The sequence below is a fragment of the Hyperolius riggenbachi genome, chromosome 4 (genome assembly GCF_040937935.1).
Source record: "Hyperolius riggenbachi isolate aHypRig1 chromosome 4, aHypRig1.pri, whole genome shotgun sequence".
NCBI lineage: Eukaryota > Metazoa > Chordata > Amphibia > Anura > Hyperoliidae > Hyperolius > Hyperolius riggenbachi.
The window spans coordinates 41,519,859-41,537,485 of record NC_090649.1 but is presented as its reverse complement, the minus strand read 5'-3'; the positions used below and the strand labels follow the sequence as shown (position 1 = coordinate 41,537,485).

Sequence of the window (17,627 nt, the reverse complement as noted above, 5' to 3'; positions counted from 1 at the left end):
GTGCAGCATCTCTCCCTCTCCAGTACTCACCTATTAGGCTTCTTTTTAACTGTCTAGAAAAGCCTCGGAAATGCCAAGTCAGCAGCATCTGCTCATCTGGTGTTGTTTTACAACTTTTTGCCTTGTTGTCTTTGCACTCTACTCAGGGCCTTGCTCAAATTTGGAGCGTTCTCTCTAGGCCCTCATTCATTCTACTTTTGTCCTGAGTTTTCTCACAGTAGATGTTGAGATGTTGTGTCAGCTTACCTACAACTTGCTTTCCCAGCACCTAGCAATTAAGAAAACATACTAAAAGTACAGAAAAAAAAGTAGTAACAAACTTAAGTCAAATGAAAGCAACCACTTTTTTTGCTTGCCGGGACTGAAAGGCTTTTTGGTTTGTAACTTTTGTTGGGAAGTACCTCATCTAAAAACAAGTTAAGGGAAAGAGCAACTTCCTTTTTTTCAATCCTCTCAGCTAAATCTCAGGCCGTGTGCAGAGTGCCCTCCTCATACTGCTATGTGAGCACCTTTGGAGTGCAAAGCCTAATACACACCATACCAATGCCTGTCAGATAGATGGGTCGAACAGATGATTTCCGGCAGGTCCGATCTGATTTCCGATCGTTTTTCTGATGGATTTGCATAGTAGTGATCGGAAATCCGAACGGAAATCCGATCGTGTCTGTCGGAAAGGATCTATCGGCCCATCTATCTGATGGGGAATTGCATGGTGTGCACCAGGCATACGAGAATGAGTATCTTTCAGGTGGTTGTTCCTTGTCAAGTGATTGATTGTAAGTCTCTCCTTGACAAAAGGACTGGAGTAAAGCCAACGGAAATCTGGGAAAAGCAGATAAGAAAAGTAGTATAGGAAAGATGAGTAAGATTGTAAGAAGGAGTGTTTTTCTCTTTCTTGGGGTGGTGAAGCACTTTTGCTGAAAAGTTGTTAAAAGAGGTTGTGTGAGTAAAAGTGAAGGGGAAAGCTGAGATGACATTTTCGTTTGTTAGCAAAGGGAGTGGGGAGTGGCATGTGAAAGAGGAAGTGATGGCCTGGTGATGGTTTGTAATCGTTTTGGAGGAGCTCTGCCTAGTAGAAAGTAAAAGGAGAAGCTTTGATCGCCCAACGTGGGGCTCGAACCCACGACCCTGAGATTAAGAGTCTCATGCTCTACCGACTGAGCTAGCCGGGCTTGCTTGCTTGAGCTGAAATGTCAAAAATTGCAAAATGGCGCCAGCCTCACCTTTGCCATCCGCACAGAAGAAGGCAATCTTGTATGGCCTGATTTGGCTGGCCACGTTTTTCAGCACCGAGCAACAGGGCAAGGCATTGGTGGTTCAGTGGTAGAATTCTCGCCTGCCACGTGGGAGGCCCGGGGTCGATTCCCGGCCAATGCAAATGCTAGGATTTTGGCACACCTCCACACTTTGCACTTCTCAAGCTTAAGACATCTCTGCAGGCCAGAAGCCATTTAAGGACATTTGCAAGAGTCACCGTGGCACTTGGCCACAGTGCTGGCTGACAGTCGAGAAGAGGGACCCTAGTACCCAGCAAACATGACTCTAAGACACACAAGTTAAAGCAGCCTTGGGACACTTGCGTGCCCAAAGGCCTTGCATGTCTTCTAGCAGTGCCAGTGACGTGCAGCATCTCTCCCTCTCCAGTACTCACCTATTAGGCTTCTTTTTAACTGTCTAGAAAAGCCTCGGAAATGCCAAGTCAGCAGCATCTGCTCATCTGGTGTTGTTTTACAACTTTTTGCCTTGTTGTCTTTGCACTCTACTCAGGGCCTTGCTCAAATTTGGAGCGTTCTCTCTAGGCCCTCATTCATTCTACTTTTGTCCTGAGTTTTCTCACAGTAGATGTTGAGATGTTGTGTCAGCTTACCTACAACTTGCTTTCCCAGCACCTAGCAATTAAGAAAACATACTAAAAGTACAGAAAAAAAAGTAGTAACAAACTTAAGTCAAATGAAAGCAACCACTTTTTTTGCTTGCCGGGACTGAAAGGCTTTTTGGTTTGTAACTTTTGTTGGGAAGTACCTCATCTAAAAACAAGTTAAGGGAAAGAGCAACTTCCTTTTTTTCAATCCTCTCAGCTAAATCTCAGGCCGTGTGCAGAGTGCCCTCCTCATACTGCTATGTGAGCACCTTTGGAGTGCAAAGCCTAATACACACCATACCAATGCCTGTCAGATAGATGGGTCGAACAGATGATTTCCGGCAGGTCCGATCTGATTTCCGATCGTTTTTCTGATGGATTTGCATAGTAGTGATCGGAAATCCGAACGGAAATCCGATCGTGTCTGTCGGAAAGGATCTATCGGCCCATCTATTTGATGGGGAATTGCATGGTGTGCACCAGGCATACGAGAATGAGTATCTTTCAGGTGGTTGTTCCTTGTCAAGTGATTGATTGTAAGTCTCTCCTTGACAAAAGGACTGGAGTAAAGCCAACGGAAATCTGGGAAAAGCAGATAAGAAAAGTAGTATAGGAAAGATGAGTAAGATTGTAAGAAGGAGTGTTTTTCTCTTTCTTGGGGTGGTGAAGCACTTTTGCTGAAAAGTTGTTAAAAGAGGTTGTGTGAGTAAAAGTGAAGGGGAAAGCTGAGATGACATTTTCGTTTGTTAGCAAAGGGAGTGGGGAGTGGCATGTGAAAGAGGAAGTGATGGCCTGGTGATGGTTTGTAATCGTTTTGGAGGAGCTCTGCCTAGTAGAAAGTAAAAGGAGAAGCTTTGATCGCCCAACGTGGGGCTCGAACCCACGACCCTGAGATTAAGAGTCTCATGCTCTACCGACTGAGCTAGCCGGGCTTGCTTGCTTGAGCTGAAATGTCAAAAATTGCAAAATGGCGCCAGCCTCACCTTTGCCATCCGCACAGAAGAAGGCAATCTTGTATGGCCTGATTTGGCTGGCCACGTTTTTCAGCACCGAGCAACAGGGCAAGGCATTGGTGGTTCAGTGGTAGAATTCTCGCCTGCCACGCGGGAGGCCCGGGTTCGATTCCCGGCCAATGCAAATGCTAGGATTTTGGCACACCTCCACACTTTGCACTTCTCAAGCTTAAGACATCTCTGCAGGCCAGAAGCCATTTAAGGACATTTGCAAGAGTCACCGTGGCACTTGGCCACAGTGCTGGCTGACAGTCGAGAAGAGGGACCCTAGTACCCAGCAAACATGACTCTAAGACACACAAGTTAAAGCAGCCTTGGGACACTTGCGTGCCCAAAGGCCTTGCATGTCTTCTAGCAGTGCCAGTGACGTGCAGCATCTCTCCCTCTCCAGTACTCACCTATTAGGCTTCTTTTTAACTGTCTAGAAAAGCCTCGGAAATGCCAAGTCAGCAGCATCTGCTCATCTGGTGTTGTTTTACAACTTTTTGCCTTGTTGTCTTTGCACTCTACTCAGGGCCTTGCTCAAATTTGGAGCGTTCTCTCTAGGCCCTCATTCATTCTACTTTTGTCCTGAGTTTTCTCACAGTAGATGTTGAGATGTTGTGTCAGCTTACCTACAACTTGCTTTCCCAGCACCTAGCAATTAAGAAAACATACTAAAAGTACAGAAAAAAAAGTAGTAACAAACTTAAGTCAAATGAAAGCAACCACTTTTTTTGCTTGCCGGGACTGAAAGGCTTTTTGGTTTGTAACTTTTGTTGGGAAGTACCTCATCTAAAAACAAGTTAAGGGAAAGAGCAACTTCCTTTTTTTCAATCCTCTCAGCTAAATCTCAGGCCGTGTGCAGAGTGCCCTCCTCATACTGCTATGTGAGCACCTTTGGAGTGCAAAGCCTAATACACACCATACCAATGCCTGTCAGATAGATGGGTCGAACAGATGATTTCCGGCAGGTCCGACCTGATTTCCGATCGTTTTTCTGATGGATTTGCATAGTAGTGATCGGAAATCCGAACGGAAATCCGATCGTGTCTGTCGGAAAGGATCTATCGGCCCATCTATCTGATGGGGAATTGCATGGTGTGCACCAGGCATACGAGAATGAGTATCTTTCAGGTGGTTGTTCCTTGTCAAGTGATTGATTGTAAGTCTCTCCTTGACAAAAGGACTGGAGTAAAGCCAACGGAAATCTGGGAAAAGCAGATAAGAAAAGTAGTATAGGAAAGATGAGTAAGATTGTAAGAAGGAGTGTTTTTCTCTTTCTTGGGGTGGTGAAGCACTTTTGCTGAAAAGTTGTTAAAAGAGGTTGTGTGAGTAAAAGTGAAGGGGAAAGCTGAGATGACATTTTCGTTTGTTAGCAAAGGGAGTGGGGAGTGGCATGTGAAAGAGGAAGTGATGGCCTGGTGATGGTTTGTAATCGTTTTGGAGGAGCTCTGCCTAGTAGAAAGTAAAAGGAGAAGCTTTGATCGCCCAACGTGGGGCTCGAACCCACGACCCTGAGATTAAGAGTCTCATGCTCTACCGACTGAGCTAGCCGGGCTTGCTTGCTTGAGCTGAAATGTCAAAAATTGCAAAATGGCGCCAGCCTCACCTTTGCCATCCGCACAGAAGAAGGCAATCTTGTATGGCCTGATTTGGCTGGCCACGTTTTTCAGCACCGAGCAACAGGGCAAGGCATTGGTGGTTCAGTGGTAGAATTCTCGCCTGCCACGCGGGAGGCCCGGGTTCGATTCCCGGCCAATGCAAATGCTAGGATTTTGGCACACCTCCACACTTTGCACTTCTCAAGCTTAAGACATCTCTGCAGGCCAGAAGCCATTTAAGGACATTTGCAAGAGTCACCGTGGCACTTGGCCACAGTGCTGGCTGACAGTCGAGAAGAGGGACCCTAGTACCCAGCAAACATGACTCTAAGACACACAAGTTAAAGCAGCCTTGGGACACTTGCGTGCCCAAAGGCCTTGCATGTCTTCTAGCAGTGCCAGTGACGTGCAGCATCTCTCCCTCTCCAGTACTCACCTATTAGGCTTCTTTTTAACTGTCTAGAAAAGCCTCGGAAATGCCAAGTCAGCAGCATCTGCTCATCTGGTGTTGTTTTACAACTTTTTGCCTTGTTGTCTTTGCACTCTACTCAGGGCCTTGCTCAAATTTGGAGCGTTCTCTCTAGGCCCTCATTCATTCTACTTTTGTCCTAAGTTTTCTCACAGTAGATGTTGAGATGTTGTGTCAGCTTACCTACAACTTGCTTTCCCAGCACCTAGCAATTAAGAAAACATACTAAAAGTACAGAAAAAAAAGTAGTAACAAACTTAAGTCAAATGAAAGCAACCACTTTTTTTGCTTGCCGGGACTGAAAGGCTTTTTGGTTTGTAACTTTTGTTGGGAAGTACCTCATCTAAAAACAAGTTAAGGGAAAGAGCAACTTCCTTTTTTTCAATCCTCTCAGCTAAATCTCAGGCCGTGTGCAGAGTGCCCTCCTCATACTGCTATGTGAGCACCTTTGGAGTGCAAAGCCTAATACACACCATACCAATGCCTGTCAGATAGATGGGTCGAACAGATGATTTCCGGCAGGTCCGATCTGATTTCCGATCGTTTTTCTGATGGATTTGCATAGTAGTGATCGGAAATCCGAACGGAAATCCGATCGTGTCTGTCGGAAAGGATCTATCGGCCCATCTATCTGATGGGGAATTGCATGGTGTGCACCAGGCATACGAGAATGAGTATCTTTCAGGTGGTTGTTCCTTGTCAAGTGATTGATTGTAAGTCTCTCCTTGACAAAAGGACTGGAGTAAAGCCAACGGAAATCTGGGAAAAGCAGATAAGAAAAGTAGTATAGGAAAGATGAGTAAGATTGTAAGAAGGAGTGTTTTTCTCTTTCTTGGGGTGGTGAAGCACTTTTGCTGAAAAGTTGTTAAAAGAGGTTGTGTGAGTAAAAGTGAAGGGGAAAGCTGAGATGACATTTTCGTTTGTTAGCAAAGGGAGTGGGGAGTGGCATGTGAAAGAGGAAGTGATGGCCTGGTGATGGTTTGTAATCGTTTTGGAGGAGCTCTGCCTAGTAGAAAGTAAAAGGAGAAGCTTTGATCGCCCAACGTGGGGCTCGAACCCACGACCCTGAGATTAAGAGTCTCATGCTCTACCGACTGAGCTAGCCGGGCTTGCTTGCTTGAGCTGAAATGTCAAAAATTGCAAAATGGCGCCAGCCTCACCTTTGCCATCCGCACAGAAGAAGGCAATCTTGTATGGCCTGATTTGGCTGGCCACGTTTTTCAGCACCGAGCAACAGGGCAAGGCATTGGTGGTTCAGTGGTAGAATTCTCGCCTGCCACGCGGGAGGCCTGGGTTCGATTCCCGGCCAATGCAAATGCTAGGATTTTGGCACACCTCCACACTTTGCACTTCTCAAGCTTAAGACATCTCTGCAGGCCAGAAGCCATTTAACCTCCCCGGCGTTCAATTCCCAGGATTTCTTTGCAAAAAGTGATAAAATGTATTTTTAAAACTTTTTTTTTTCCTGTAACTTGCCAAACTGTGTCAAGCAAGGGTCTAGTATACAGTGCAGAAGAGTATTGATGTGTATGCACGTTTATACTGTTCACAGCATGTTTTTATGGATGGACATTTCTGTCCATACCGCTGAGGAGGTTAAGGACATTTGCAAGAGTCACCGTGGCACTTGGCCACAGTGCTGGCTGACAGTCGAGAAGAGGGACCCTAGTACCCAGCAAACATGACTCTAAGACACACAAGTTAAAGCAGCCTTGGGACACTTGCGTGCCCAAAGGCCTTGCATGTCTTCTAGCAGTGCCAGTGACGTGCAGCATCTCTCCCTCTCCAGTACTCACCTATTAGGCTTCTTTTTAACTGTCTAGAAAAGCCTCGGAAATGCCAAGTCAGCAGCATCTGCTCATCTGGTGTTGTTTTACAACTTTTTGCCTTGTTGTCTTTGCACTCTACTCAGGGCCTTGCTCAAATTTGGAGCGTTCTCTCTAGGCCCTCATTCATTCTACTTTTGTCCTGAGTTTTCTCACAGTAGATGTTGAGATGTTGTGTCAGCTTACCTACAACTTGCTTTCCCAGCACCTAGCAATTAAGAAAACATACTAAAAGTACAGAAAAAAAAGTAGTAACAAACTTAAGTCAAATGAAAGCAACCACTTTTTTTGCTTGCCGGGACTGAAAGGCTTTTTGGTTTGTAACTTTTGTTGGGAAGTACCTCATCTAAAAACAAGTTAAGGGAAAGAGCAACTTCCTTTTTTTCAATCCTCTCAGCTAAATCTCAGGCCGTGTGCAGAGTGCCCTCCTCATACTGCTATGTGAGCACCTTTGGAGTGCAAAGCCTAATACACACCATACCAATGCCTGTCAGATAGATGGGTCGAACAGATGATTTCCGGCAGGTCCGATCTGATTTCCGATCGTTTTTCTGATGGATTTGCATAGTAGTGATCGGAAATCCGAACGGAAATCCGATCGTGTCTGTCGGAAAGGATCTATCGGCCCATCTATCTGATGGGGAATTGCATGGTGTGCACCAGGCATACGAGAATGAGTATCTTTCAGGTGGTTGTTCCTTGTCAAGTGATTGATTGTAAGTCTCTCCTTGACAAAAGGACTGGAGTAAAGCCAACGGAAATCTGGGAAAAGCAGATAAGAAAAGTAGTATAGGAAAGATGAGTAAGATTGTAAGAAGGAGTGTTTTTCTCTTTCTTGGGGTGGTGAAGCACTTTTGCTGAAAAGTTGTTAAAAGAGGTTGTGTGAGTAAAAGTGAAGGGGAAAGCTGAGATGACATTTTCGTTTGTTAGCAAAGGGAGTGGGGAGTGGCATGTGAAAGAGGAAGTGATGGCCTGGTGATGGTTTGTAATCGTTTTGGAGGAGCTCTGCCTAGTAGAAAGTAAAAGGAGAAGCTTTGATCGCCCAACGTGGGGCTCGAACCCACGACCCTGAGATTAAGAGTCTCATGCTCTACCGACTGAGCTAGCCGGGCTTGCTTGCTTGAGCTGAAATGTCAAAAATTGCAAAATGGCGCCAGCCTCACCTTTGCCATCCGCACAGAAGAAGGCAATCTTGTATGGCCTGATTTGGCTGGCCACGTTTTTCAGCACCGAGCAACAGGGCAAGGCATTGGTGGTTCAGTGGTAGAATTCTCGCCTGCCACGCGGGAGGCCCGGGTTCGATTCCCGGCCAATGCAAATGCTAGGATTTTGGCACACCTCCACACTTTGCACTTCTCAAGCTTAAGACATCTCTGCAGGCCAGAAGCCATTTAAGGACATTTGCAAGAGTCACCGTGGCACTTGGCCACAGTGCTGGCTGACAGTCGAGAAGAGGGACCCTAGTACCCAGCAAACATGACTCTAAGACACACAAGTTAAAGCAGCCTTGGGACACTTGCGTGCCCAAAGGCCTTGCATGTCTTCTAGCAGTGCCAGTGACGTGCAGCATCTCTCCCTCTCCAGTACTCACTTATTAGGCTTCTTTTTAACTGTCTAGAAAAGCCTCGGAAATGCCAAGTCAGCAGCATCTGCTCATCTGGTGTTGTTTTACAACTTTTTGCCTTGTTGTCTTTGCACTCTACTCAGGGCCTTGCTCAAATTTGGAGCGTTCTCTCTAGGCCCTCATTCATTCTACTTTTGTCCTGAGTTTTCTCACAGTAGATGTTGAGATGTTGTGTCAGCTTACCTACAACTTGCTTTCCCAGCACCTAGCAATTAAGAAAACATACTAAAAGTACAGAAAAAAAAGTAGTAACAAACTTAAGTCAAATGAAAGCAACCACTTTTTTTGCTTGCCGGGACTGAAAGGCTTTTTGGTTTGTAACTTTTGTTGGGAAGTACCTCATCTAAAAACAAGTTAAGGGAAAGAGCAACTTCCTTTTTTTCAATCCTCTCAGCTAAATCTCAGGCCGTGTGCAGAGTGCCCTCCTCATACTGCTATGTGAGCACCTTTGGAGTGCAAAGCCTAATACACACCATACCAATGCCTGTCAGATAGATGGGTCGAACAGATGATTTCCGGCAGGTCCGATCTGATTTCCGATCGTTTTTCTGATGGATTTGCATAGTAGTGATCGGAAATCCGAACGGAAATCCGATCGTGTCTGTCGGAAAGGATCTATCGGCCCATCTATTTGATGGGGAATTGCATGGTGTGCACCAGGCATACGAGAATGAGTATCTTTCAGGTGGTTGTTCCTTGTCAAGTGATTGATTGTAAGTCTCTCCTTGACAAAAGGACTGGAGTAAAGCCAACGGAAATCTGGGAAAAGCAGATAAGAAAAGTAGTATAGGAAAGATGAGTAAGATTGTAAGAAGGAGTGTTTTTCTCTTTCTTGGGGTGGTGAAGCACTTTTGCTGAAAAGTTGTTAAAAGAGGTTGTGTGAGTAAAAGTGAAGGGGAAAGCTGAGATGACATTTTCGTTTGTTAGCAAAGGGAGTGGGGAGTGGCATGTGAAAGAGGAAGTGATGGCCTGGTGATGGTTTGTAATCGTTTTGGAGGAGCTCTGCCTAGTAGAAAGTAAAAGGAGAAGCTTTGATCGCCCAACGTGGGGCTCGAACCCACGACCCTGAGATAAAGAGTCTCATGCTCTACCGACTGAGCTAGCCGGGCTTGCTTGCTTGAGCTGAAATGTCAAAAATTGCAAAATGGCGCCAGCCTCACCTTTGCCATCCGCACAGAAGAAGGCAATCTTGTATGGCCTGATTTGGCTGGCCACGTTTTTCAGCACCGAGCAACAGGGCAAGGCATTGGTGGTTCAGTGGTAGAATTCTCGCCTGCCACGCGGGAGGCCCGGGTTCGATTCCCGGCCAATGCAAATGCTAGGATTTTGGCACACCTCCACACTTTGCACTTCTCAAGCTTAAGACATCTCTGCAGGCCAGAAGCCATTTAAGGACATTTGCAAGAGTCACCGTGGCACTTGGCCACAGTGCTGGCTGACAGTCGAGAAGAGGGACCCTAGTACCCAGCAAACATGACTCTAAGACACACAAGTTAAAGCAGCCTTGGGACACTTGCGTGCCCAAAGGCCTTGCATGTCTTCTAGCAGTGCCAGTGACGTGCAGCATCTCTCCCTCTCCAGTACTCACCTATTAGGCTTCTTTTTAACTGTCTAGAAAAGCCTCGGAAATGCCAAGTCAGCAGCATCTGCTCATCTGGTGTTGTTTTACAACTTTTTGCCTTGTTGTCTTTGCACTCTACTCAGGGCCTTGCTCAAATTTGGAGCGTTCTCTCTAGGCCCTCATTCATTCTACTTTTGTCCTAAGTTTTCTCACAGTAGATGTTGAGATGTTGTGTCAGCTTACCTACAACTTGCTTTCCCAGCACCAAGCAATTAAGAAAACATACTAAAAGTACAGAAAAAAAAGTAGTAACAAACTTAAGTCAAATGAAAGCAACCACTTTTTTTGCTTGCCGGGACTGAAAGGCTTTTTGGTTTGTAACTTTTGTTGGGAAGTACCTCATCTAAAAACAAGTTAAGGGAAAGAGCAACTTCCTTTTTTTCAATCCTCTCAGCTAAATCTCAGGCCGTGTGCAGAGTGCCCTCCTCATACTGCTATGTGAGCACCTTTGGAGTGCAAAGCCTAATACACACCATACCAATGCCTGTCAGATAGATGGGTCGAACAGATGATTTCCGGCAGGTCCGATCTGATTTCCGATCGTTTTTCTGATGGATTTGCATAGTAGTGATCGGAAATCCGAACGGAAATCCGATCGTGTCTGTCGGAAAGGATCTATCGGCCCATCTATTTGATGGGGAATTGCATGGTGTGCACCAGGCATACGAGAATGAGTATCTTTCAGGTGGTTGTTCCTTGTCAAGTGATTGATTGTAAGTCTCTCCTTGACAAAAGGACTGGAGTAAAGCCAACGGAAATCTGGGAAAAGCAGATAAGAAAAGTAGTATAGGAAAGATGAGTAAGATTGTAAGAAGGAGTGTTTTTCTCTTTCTTGGGGTGGTGAAGCACTTTTGCTGAAAAGTTGTTAAAAGAGGTTGTGTGAGTAAAAGTGAAGGGGAAAGCTGAGATGACATTTTCGTTTGTTAGCAAAGGGAGTGGGGAGTGGCATGTGAAAGAGGAAGTGATGGCCTGGTGATGGTTTGTAATCGTTTTGGAGGAGCTCTGCCTAGTAGAAAGTAAAAGGAGAAGCTTTGATCGCCCAACGTGGGGCTCGAACCCACGACCCTGACATTAAGAGTCTCATGCTCTACCGACTGAGCTAGCCGGGCTTGCTTGCTTGAGCTGAAATGTCAAAAATTGCAAAATGGCGCCAGCCTCACCTTTGCCATCCGCACAGAAGAAGGCAATCTTGTATGGCCTGATTTGGCTGGCCACGTTTTTCAGCACCGAGCAACAGGGCAAGGCATTGGTGGTTCAGTGGTAGAATTCTCGCCTGCCACGCGGGAGGCCCGGGTTCGATTCCCGGCCAATGCAAATGCTAGGATTTTGGCACACCTCCACACTTTGCACTTCTCAAGCTTAAGACATCTCTGCAGGCCAGAAGCCATTTAAGGACATTTGCAAGAGTCACCGTGGCACTTGGCCACAGTGCTGGCTGACAGTCGAGAAGAGGGACCCTAGTACCCAGCAAACATGACTCTAAGACACACAAGTTAAAGCAGCCTTGGGACACTTGCGTGCCCAAAGGCCTTGCATGTCTTCTAGCAGTGCCAGTGACGTGCAGCATCTCTCCCTCTCCAGTACTCACCTATTAGGCTTCTTTTTAACTGTCTAGAAAAGCCTCGGAAATGCCAAGTCAGCAGCATCTGCTCATCTGGTGTTGTTTTACAACTTTTTGCCTTGTTGTCTTTGCACTCTACTCAGGGCCTTGCTCAAATTTGGAGCGTTCTCTCTAGGCCCTCATTCATTCTACTTTTGTCCTGAGTTTTCTCACAGTAGATGTTGAGATGTTGTGTCAGCTTACCTACAACTTGCTTTCCCAGCACCTAGCAATTAAGAAAACATACTAAAAGTACAGAAAAAAAAGTAGTAACAAACTTAAGTCAAATGAAAGCAACCACTTTTTTTGCTTGCCGGGACTGAAAGGCTTTTTGGTTTGTAACTTTTGTTGGGAAGTACCTCATCTAAAAACAAGTTAAGGGAAAGAGCAACTTCCTTTTTTTCAATCCTCTCAGCTAAATCTCAGGCCGTGTGCAGAGTGCCCTCCTCATACTGCTATGTGAGCACCTTTGGAGTGCAAAGCCTAATACACACCATACCAATGCCTGTCAGATAGATGGGTCGAACAGATGATTTCCGGCAGGTCCGACCTGATTTCCGATCGTTTTTCTGATGGATTTGCATAGTAGTGATCGGAAATCCGAACGGAAATCCGATCGTGTCTGTCGGAAAGGATCTATCGGCCCATCTATCTGATGGGGAATTGCATGGTGTGCACCAGGCATACGAGAATGAGTATCTTTCAGGTGGTTGTTCCTTGTCAAGTGATTGATTGTAAGTCTCTCCTTGACAAAAGGACTGGAGTAAAGCCAACGGAAATCTGGGAAAAGCAGATAAGAAAAGTAGTATAGGAAAGATGAGTAAGATTGTAAGAAGGAGTGTTTTTCTCTTTCTTGGGGTGGTGAAGCACTTTTGCTGAAAAGTTGTTAAAAGAGGTTGTGTGAGTAAAAGTGAAGGGGAAAGCTGAGATGACATTTTCGTTTGTTAGCAAAGGGAGTGGGGAGTGGCATGTGAAAGAGGAAGTGATGGCCTGGTGATGGTTTGTAATCGTTTTGGAGGAGCTCTGCCTAGTAGAAAGTAAAAGGAGAAGCTTTGATCGCCCAACGTGGGGCTCGAACCCACGACCCTGAGATTAAGAGTCTCATGCTCTACCGACTGAGCTAGCCGGGCTTGCTTGCTTGAGCTGAAATGTCAAAAATTGCAAAATGGCGCCAGCCTCACCTTTGCCATCCGCACAGAAGAAGGCAATCTTGTATGGCCTGATTTGGCTGGCCACGTTTTTCAGCACCGAGCAACAGGGCAAGGCATTGGTGGTTCAGTGGTAGAATTCTCGCCTGCCACGCGGGAGGCCCGGGTTCGATTCCCGGCCAATGCAAATGCTAGGATTTTGGCACACCTCCACACTTTGCACTTCTCAAGCTTAAGACATCTCTGCAGGCCAGAAGCCATTTAAGGACATTTGCAAGAGTCACCGTGGCACTTGGCCACAGTGCTGGCTGACAGTCGAGAAGAGGGACCCTAGTACCCAGCAAACATGACTCTAAGACACACAAGTTAAAGCAGCCTTGGGACACTTGCGTGCCCAAAGGCCTTGCATGTCTTCTAGCAGTGCCAGTGACGTGCAGCATCTCTCCCTCTCCAGTACTCACCTATTAGGCTTCTTTTTAACTGTCTAGAAAAGCCTCGGAAATGCCAAGTCAGCAGCATCTGCTCATCTGGTGTTGTTTTACAACTTTTTGCCTTGTTGTCTTTGCACTCTACTCAGGGCCTTGCTCAAATTTGGAGCGTTCTCTCTAGGCCCTCATTCATTCTACTTTTGTCCTAAGTTTTCTCACAGTAGATGTTGAGATGTTGTGTCAGCTTACCTACAACTTGCTTTCCCAGCACCTAGCAATTAAGAAAACATACTAAAAGTACAGAAAAAAAAGTAGTAACAAACTTAAGTCAAATGAAAGCAACCACTTTTTTTGCTTGCCGGGACTGAAAGGCTTTTTGGTTTGTAACTTTTGTTGGGAAGTACCTCATCTAAAAACAAGTTAAGGGAAAGAGCAACTTCCTTTTTTTCAATCCTCTCAGCTAAATCTCAGGCCGTGTGCAGAGTGCCCTCCTCATACTGCTATGTGAGCACCTTTGGAGTGCAAAGCCTAATACACACCATACCAATGCCTGTCAGATAGATGGGTCGAACAGATGATTTCCGGCAGGTCCGATCTGATTTCCGATCGTTTTTCTGATGGATTTGCATAGTAGTGATCGGAAATCCGAACGGAAATCCGATCGTGTCTGTCGGAAAGGATCTATCGGCCCATCTATCTGATGGGGAATTGCATGGTGTGCACCAGGCATACGAGAATGAGTATCTTTCAGGTGGTTGTTCCTTGTCAAGTGATTGATTGTAAGTCTCTCCTTGACAAAAGGACTGGAGTAAAGCCAACGGAAATCTGGGAAAAGCAGATAAGAAAAGTAGTATAGGAAAGATGAGTAAGATTGTAAGAAGGAGTGTTTTTCTCTTTCTTGGGGTGGTGAAGCACTTTTGCTGAAAAGTTGTTAAAAGAGGTTGTGTGAGTAAAAGTGAAGGGGAAAGCTGAGATGACATTTTCGTTTGTTAGCAAAGGGAGTGGGGAGTGGCATGTGAAAGAGGAAGTGATGGCCTGGTGATGGTTTGTAATCGTTTTGGAGGAGCTCTGCCTAGTAGAAAGTAAAAGGAGAAGCTTTGATCGCCCAACGTGGGGCTCGAACCCACGACCCTGAGATTAAGAGTCTCATGCTCTACCGACTGAGCTAGCCGGGCTTGCTTGCTTGAGCTGAAATGTCAAAAATTGCAAAATGGCGCCAGCCTCACCTTTGCCATCCGCACAGAAGAAGGCAATCTTGTATGGCCTGATTTGGCTGGCCACGTTTTTCAGCACCGAGCAACAGGGCAAGGCATTGGTGGTTCAGTGGTAGAATTCTCGCCTGCCACGCGGGAGGCCTGGGTTCGATTCCCGGCCAATGCAAATGCTAGGATTTTGGCACACCTCCACACTTTGCACTTCTCAAGCTTAAGACATCTCTGCAGGCCAGAAGCCATTTAAGGACATTTGCAAGAGTCACCGTGGCACTTGGCCACAGTGCTGGCTGACAGTCGAGAAGAGGGACCCTAGTACCCAGCAAACATGACTCTAAGACACACAAGTTAAAGCAGCCTTGGGACACTTGCGTGCCCAAAGGCCTTGCATGTCTTCTAGCAGTGCCAGTGACGTGCAGCATCTCTCCCTCTCCAGTACTCACCTATTAGGCTTCTTTTTAACTGTCTAGAAAAGCCTCGGAAATGCCAAGTCAGCAGCATCTGCTCATCTGGTGTTGTTTTACAACTTTTTGCCTTGTTGTCTTTGCACTCTACTCAGGGCCTTGCTCAAATTTGGAGCGTTCTCTCTAGGCCCTCATTCATTCTACTTTTGTCCTGAGTTTTCTCACAGTAGATGTTGAGATGTTGTGTCAGCTTACCTACAACTTGCTTTCCCAGCACCTAGCAATTAAGAAAACACACTAAAAGTACAGAAAAAAAAGTAGTAACAAACTTAAGTCAAATGAAAGCAACCACTTTTTTTGCTTGCCGGGACTGAAAGGCTTTTTGGTTTGTAACTTTTGTTGGGAAGTACCTCATCTAAAAACAAGTTAAGGGAAAGAGCAACTTCCTTTTTTTCAATCCTCTCAGCTAAATCTCAGGCCGTGTGCAGAGTGCCCTCCTCATACTGCTATGTGAGCACCTTTGGAGTGCAAAGCCTAATACACACCATACCAATGCCTGTCAGATAGATGGGTCGAACAGATGATTTCCGGCAGGTCCGATCTGATTTCCGATCGTTTTTCTGATGGATTTGCATAGTAGTGATCGGAAATCCGAACGGAAATCCGATCGTGTCTGTCGGAAAGGATCTATCGGCCCATCTATCTGATGGGGAATTGCATGGTGTGCACCAGGCATACGAGAATGAGTATCTTTCAGGTGGTTGTTCCTTGTCAAGTGATTGATTGTAAGTCTCTCCTTGACAAAAGGACTGGAGTAAAGCCAACGGAAATCTGGGAAAAGCAGATAAGAAAAGTAGTATAGGAAAGATGAGTAAGATTGTAAGAAGGAGTGTTTTTCTCTTTCTTGGGGTGGTGAAGCACTTTTGCTGAAAAGTTGTTAAAAGAGGTTGTGTGAGTAAAAGTGAAGGGGAAAGCTGAGATGACATTTTCGTTTGTTAGCAAAGGGAGTGGGGAGTGGCATGTGAAAGAGGAAGTGATGGCCTGGTGATGGTTTGTAATCGTTTTGGAGGAGCTCTGCCTAGTAGAAAGTAAAAGGAGAAGCTTTGATCGCCCAACGTGGGGCTCGAACCCACGACCCTGAGATTAAGAGTCTCATGCTCTACAGACTGAGCTAGCCGGGCTTGCTTGCTTGAGCTGAAATGTCAAAAATTGCAAAATGGCGCCAGCCTCACCTTTGCCATCCGCACAGAAGAAGGCAATCTTGTATGGCCTGATTTGGCTGGCCACGTTTTTCAGCACCGAGCAACAGGGCAAGGCATTGGTGGTTCAGTGGTAGAATTCTCGCCTGCCACGTGGGAGGCCCGGGGTCGATTCCCGGCCAATGCAAATGCTAGGATTTTGGCACACCTCCACACTTTGCACTTCTCAAGCTTAAGACATCTCTGCAGGCCAGAAGCCATTTAAGGACATTTGCAAGAGTCACCGTGGCACTTGGCCACAGTGCTGGCTGACAGTCGAGAAGAGGGACCCTAGTACCCAGCAAACATGACTCTAAGACACACAAGTTAAAGCAGCCTTGGGACACTTGCGTGCCCAAAGGCCTTGCATGTCTTCTAGCAGTGCCAGTGACGTGCAGCATCTCTCCCTCTCCAGTACTCACCTATTAGGCTTCTTTTTAACTGTCTAGAAAAGCCTCGGAAATGCCAAGTCAGCAGCATCTGCTCATCTGGTGTTGTTTTACAACTTTTTGCCTTGTTGTCTTTGCACTCTACTCAGGGCCTTGCTCAAATTTGGAGCGTTCTCTCTAGGCCCTCATTCATTCTACTTTTGTCCTGAGTTTTCTCACAGTAGATGTTGAGATGTTGTGTCAGCTTACCTACAACTTGCTTTCCCAGCACCTAGCAATTAAGAAAACATACTAAAAGTACAGAAAAAAAAGTAGTAACAAACTTAAGTCAAATGAAAGCAACCACTTTTTTTGCTTGCCGGGACTGAAAGGCTTTTTGGTTTGTAACTTTTGTTGGGAAGTACCTCATCTAAAAACAAGTTAAGGGAAAGAGCAACTTCCTTTTTTTCAATCCTCTCAGCTAAATCTCAGGCCGTGTGCAGAGTGCCCTCCTCATACTGCTATGTGAGCACCTTTGGAGTGCAAAGCCTAATACACACCATACCAATGCCTGTCAGATAGATGGGTCGAACAGATGATTTCCGGCAGGTCCGATCTGATTTCCGATCGTTTTTCTGATGGATTTGCATAGTAGTGATCGGAAATCCGAACGGAAATCCGATCGTGTCTGTCGGAAAGGATCTATCGGCCCATCTATCTGATGGGGAATTGCATGGTGTGCACCAGGCATACGAGAATGAGTATCTTTCAGGTGGTTGTTCCTTGTCAAGTGATTGATTGTAAGTCTCTCCTTGACAAAAGGACTGGAGTAAAGCCAACGGAAATCTGGGAAAAGCAGATAAGAAAAGTAGTATAGGAAAGATGAGTAAGATTGTAAGAAGGAGTGTTTTTCTCTTTCTTGGGGTGGTGAAGCACTTTTGCTGAAAAGTTGTTAAAAGAGGTTGTGTGAGTAAAAGTGAAGGGGAAAGCTGAGATGACATTTTCGTTTGTTAGCAAAGGGAGTGGGGAGTGGCATGTGAAAGAGGAAGTGATGGCCTGGTGATGGTTTGTAATCGTTTTGGAGGAGCTCTGCCTAGTAGAAAGTAAAAGGAGAAGCTTTGATCGCCCAACGTGGGGCTCGAACCCACGAGCCTGAGTTTAAGAGTCTCATGCTCTACCGACTGAGCTAGCCGGGCTTGCTTGCTTGAGCTGAAATGTCAAAAATTGCAAAAT

At 45.9% G+C, this 17,627-nt stretch overlaps 15 non-coding genes across 15 annotated transcripts; 8 read left to right on the top strand and 7 right to left on the bottom strand.

Moving 5' to 3' along the window:
- Positions 1-1,099: 1,099 nt before the first annotated feature.
- On the bottom strand, positions 1,100-1,172 carry TRNAK-CUU (transfer RNA lysine (anticodon CUU)). Its single transcript has one exon. It is a non-coding gene; the product is annotated as a tRNA-Lys (tRNA).
- A 1,548-nt stretch (positions 1,173-2,720) lies between these two features.
- TRNAK-CUU (transfer RNA lysine (anticodon CUU)) lies at positions 2,721-2,793 on the bottom strand. Its single transcript has one exon. It is a non-coding gene; the product is annotated as a tRNA-Lys (tRNA).
- A 134-nt stretch (positions 2,794-2,927) lies between these two features.
- On the top strand, positions 2,928-2,998 carry TRNAG-GCC (transfer RNA glycine (anticodon GCC)). Its single transcript has one exon. It is a non-coding gene; the product is annotated as a tRNA-Gly (tRNA).
- Positions 2,999-4,341: 1,343 nt separating this feature from the next.
- Positions 4,342-4,414, bottom strand: TRNAK-CUU (transfer RNA lysine (anticodon CUU)). Its single transcript has one exon. It is a non-coding gene; the product is annotated as a tRNA-Lys (tRNA).
- A 134-nt stretch (positions 4,415-4,548) lies between these two features.
- Positions 4,549-4,619, top strand: TRNAG-GCC (transfer RNA glycine (anticodon GCC)). Its single transcript has one exon. It is a non-coding gene; the product is annotated as a tRNA-Gly (tRNA).
- A 1,343-nt stretch (positions 4,620-5,962) lies between these two features.
- On the bottom strand, positions 5,963-6,035 carry TRNAK-CUU (transfer RNA lysine (anticodon CUU)). Its single transcript has one exon. It is a non-coding gene; the product is annotated as a tRNA-Lys (tRNA).
- Positions 6,036-6,169: 134 nt separating this feature from the next.
- Positions 6,170-6,240, top strand: TRNAG-GCC (transfer RNA glycine (anticodon GCC)). The gene has a single exon. It is a non-coding gene; the product is annotated as a tRNA-Gly (tRNA).
- A 1,551-nt stretch (positions 6,241-7,791) lies between these two features.
- On the bottom strand, positions 7,792-7,864 carry TRNAK-CUU (transfer RNA lysine (anticodon CUU)). The gene has a single exon. It is a non-coding gene; the product is annotated as a tRNA-Lys (tRNA).
- Positions 7,865-7,998: 134 nt separating this feature from the next.
- TRNAG-GCC (transfer RNA glycine (anticodon GCC)) lies at positions 7,999-8,069 on the top strand. The gene has a single exon. It is a non-coding gene; the product is annotated as a tRNA-Gly (tRNA).
- A 1,550-nt stretch (positions 8,070-9,619) lies between these two features.
- TRNAG-GCC (transfer RNA glycine (anticodon GCC)) lies at positions 9,620-9,690 on the top strand. The gene has a single exon. It is a non-coding gene; the product is annotated as a tRNA-Gly (tRNA).
- A 1,550-nt stretch (positions 9,691-11,240) lies between these two features.
- Positions 11,241-11,311, top strand: TRNAG-GCC (transfer RNA glycine (anticodon GCC)). The gene has a single exon. It is a non-coding gene; the product is annotated as a tRNA-Gly (tRNA).
- A 1,343-nt stretch (positions 11,312-12,654) lies between these two features.
- Positions 12,655-12,727, bottom strand: TRNAK-CUU (transfer RNA lysine (anticodon CUU)). Its single transcript has one exon. It is a non-coding gene; the product is annotated as a tRNA-Lys (tRNA).
- A 134-nt stretch (positions 12,728-12,861) lies between these two features.
- TRNAG-GCC (transfer RNA glycine (anticodon GCC)) lies at positions 12,862-12,932 on the top strand. The gene has a single exon. It is a non-coding gene; the product is annotated as a tRNA-Gly (tRNA).
- Positions 12,933-14,275: 1,343 nt separating this feature from the next.
- TRNAK-CUU (transfer RNA lysine (anticodon CUU)) lies at positions 14,276-14,348 on the bottom strand. The gene has a single exon. It is a non-coding gene; the product is annotated as a tRNA-Lys (tRNA).
- Positions 14,349-14,482: 134 nt separating this feature from the next.
- On the top strand, positions 14,483-14,553 carry TRNAG-GCC (transfer RNA glycine (anticodon GCC)). Its single transcript has one exon. It is a non-coding gene; the product is annotated as a tRNA-Gly (tRNA).
- The last annotated feature ends 3,074 nt before the right edge of the window (positions 14,554-17,627 follow it).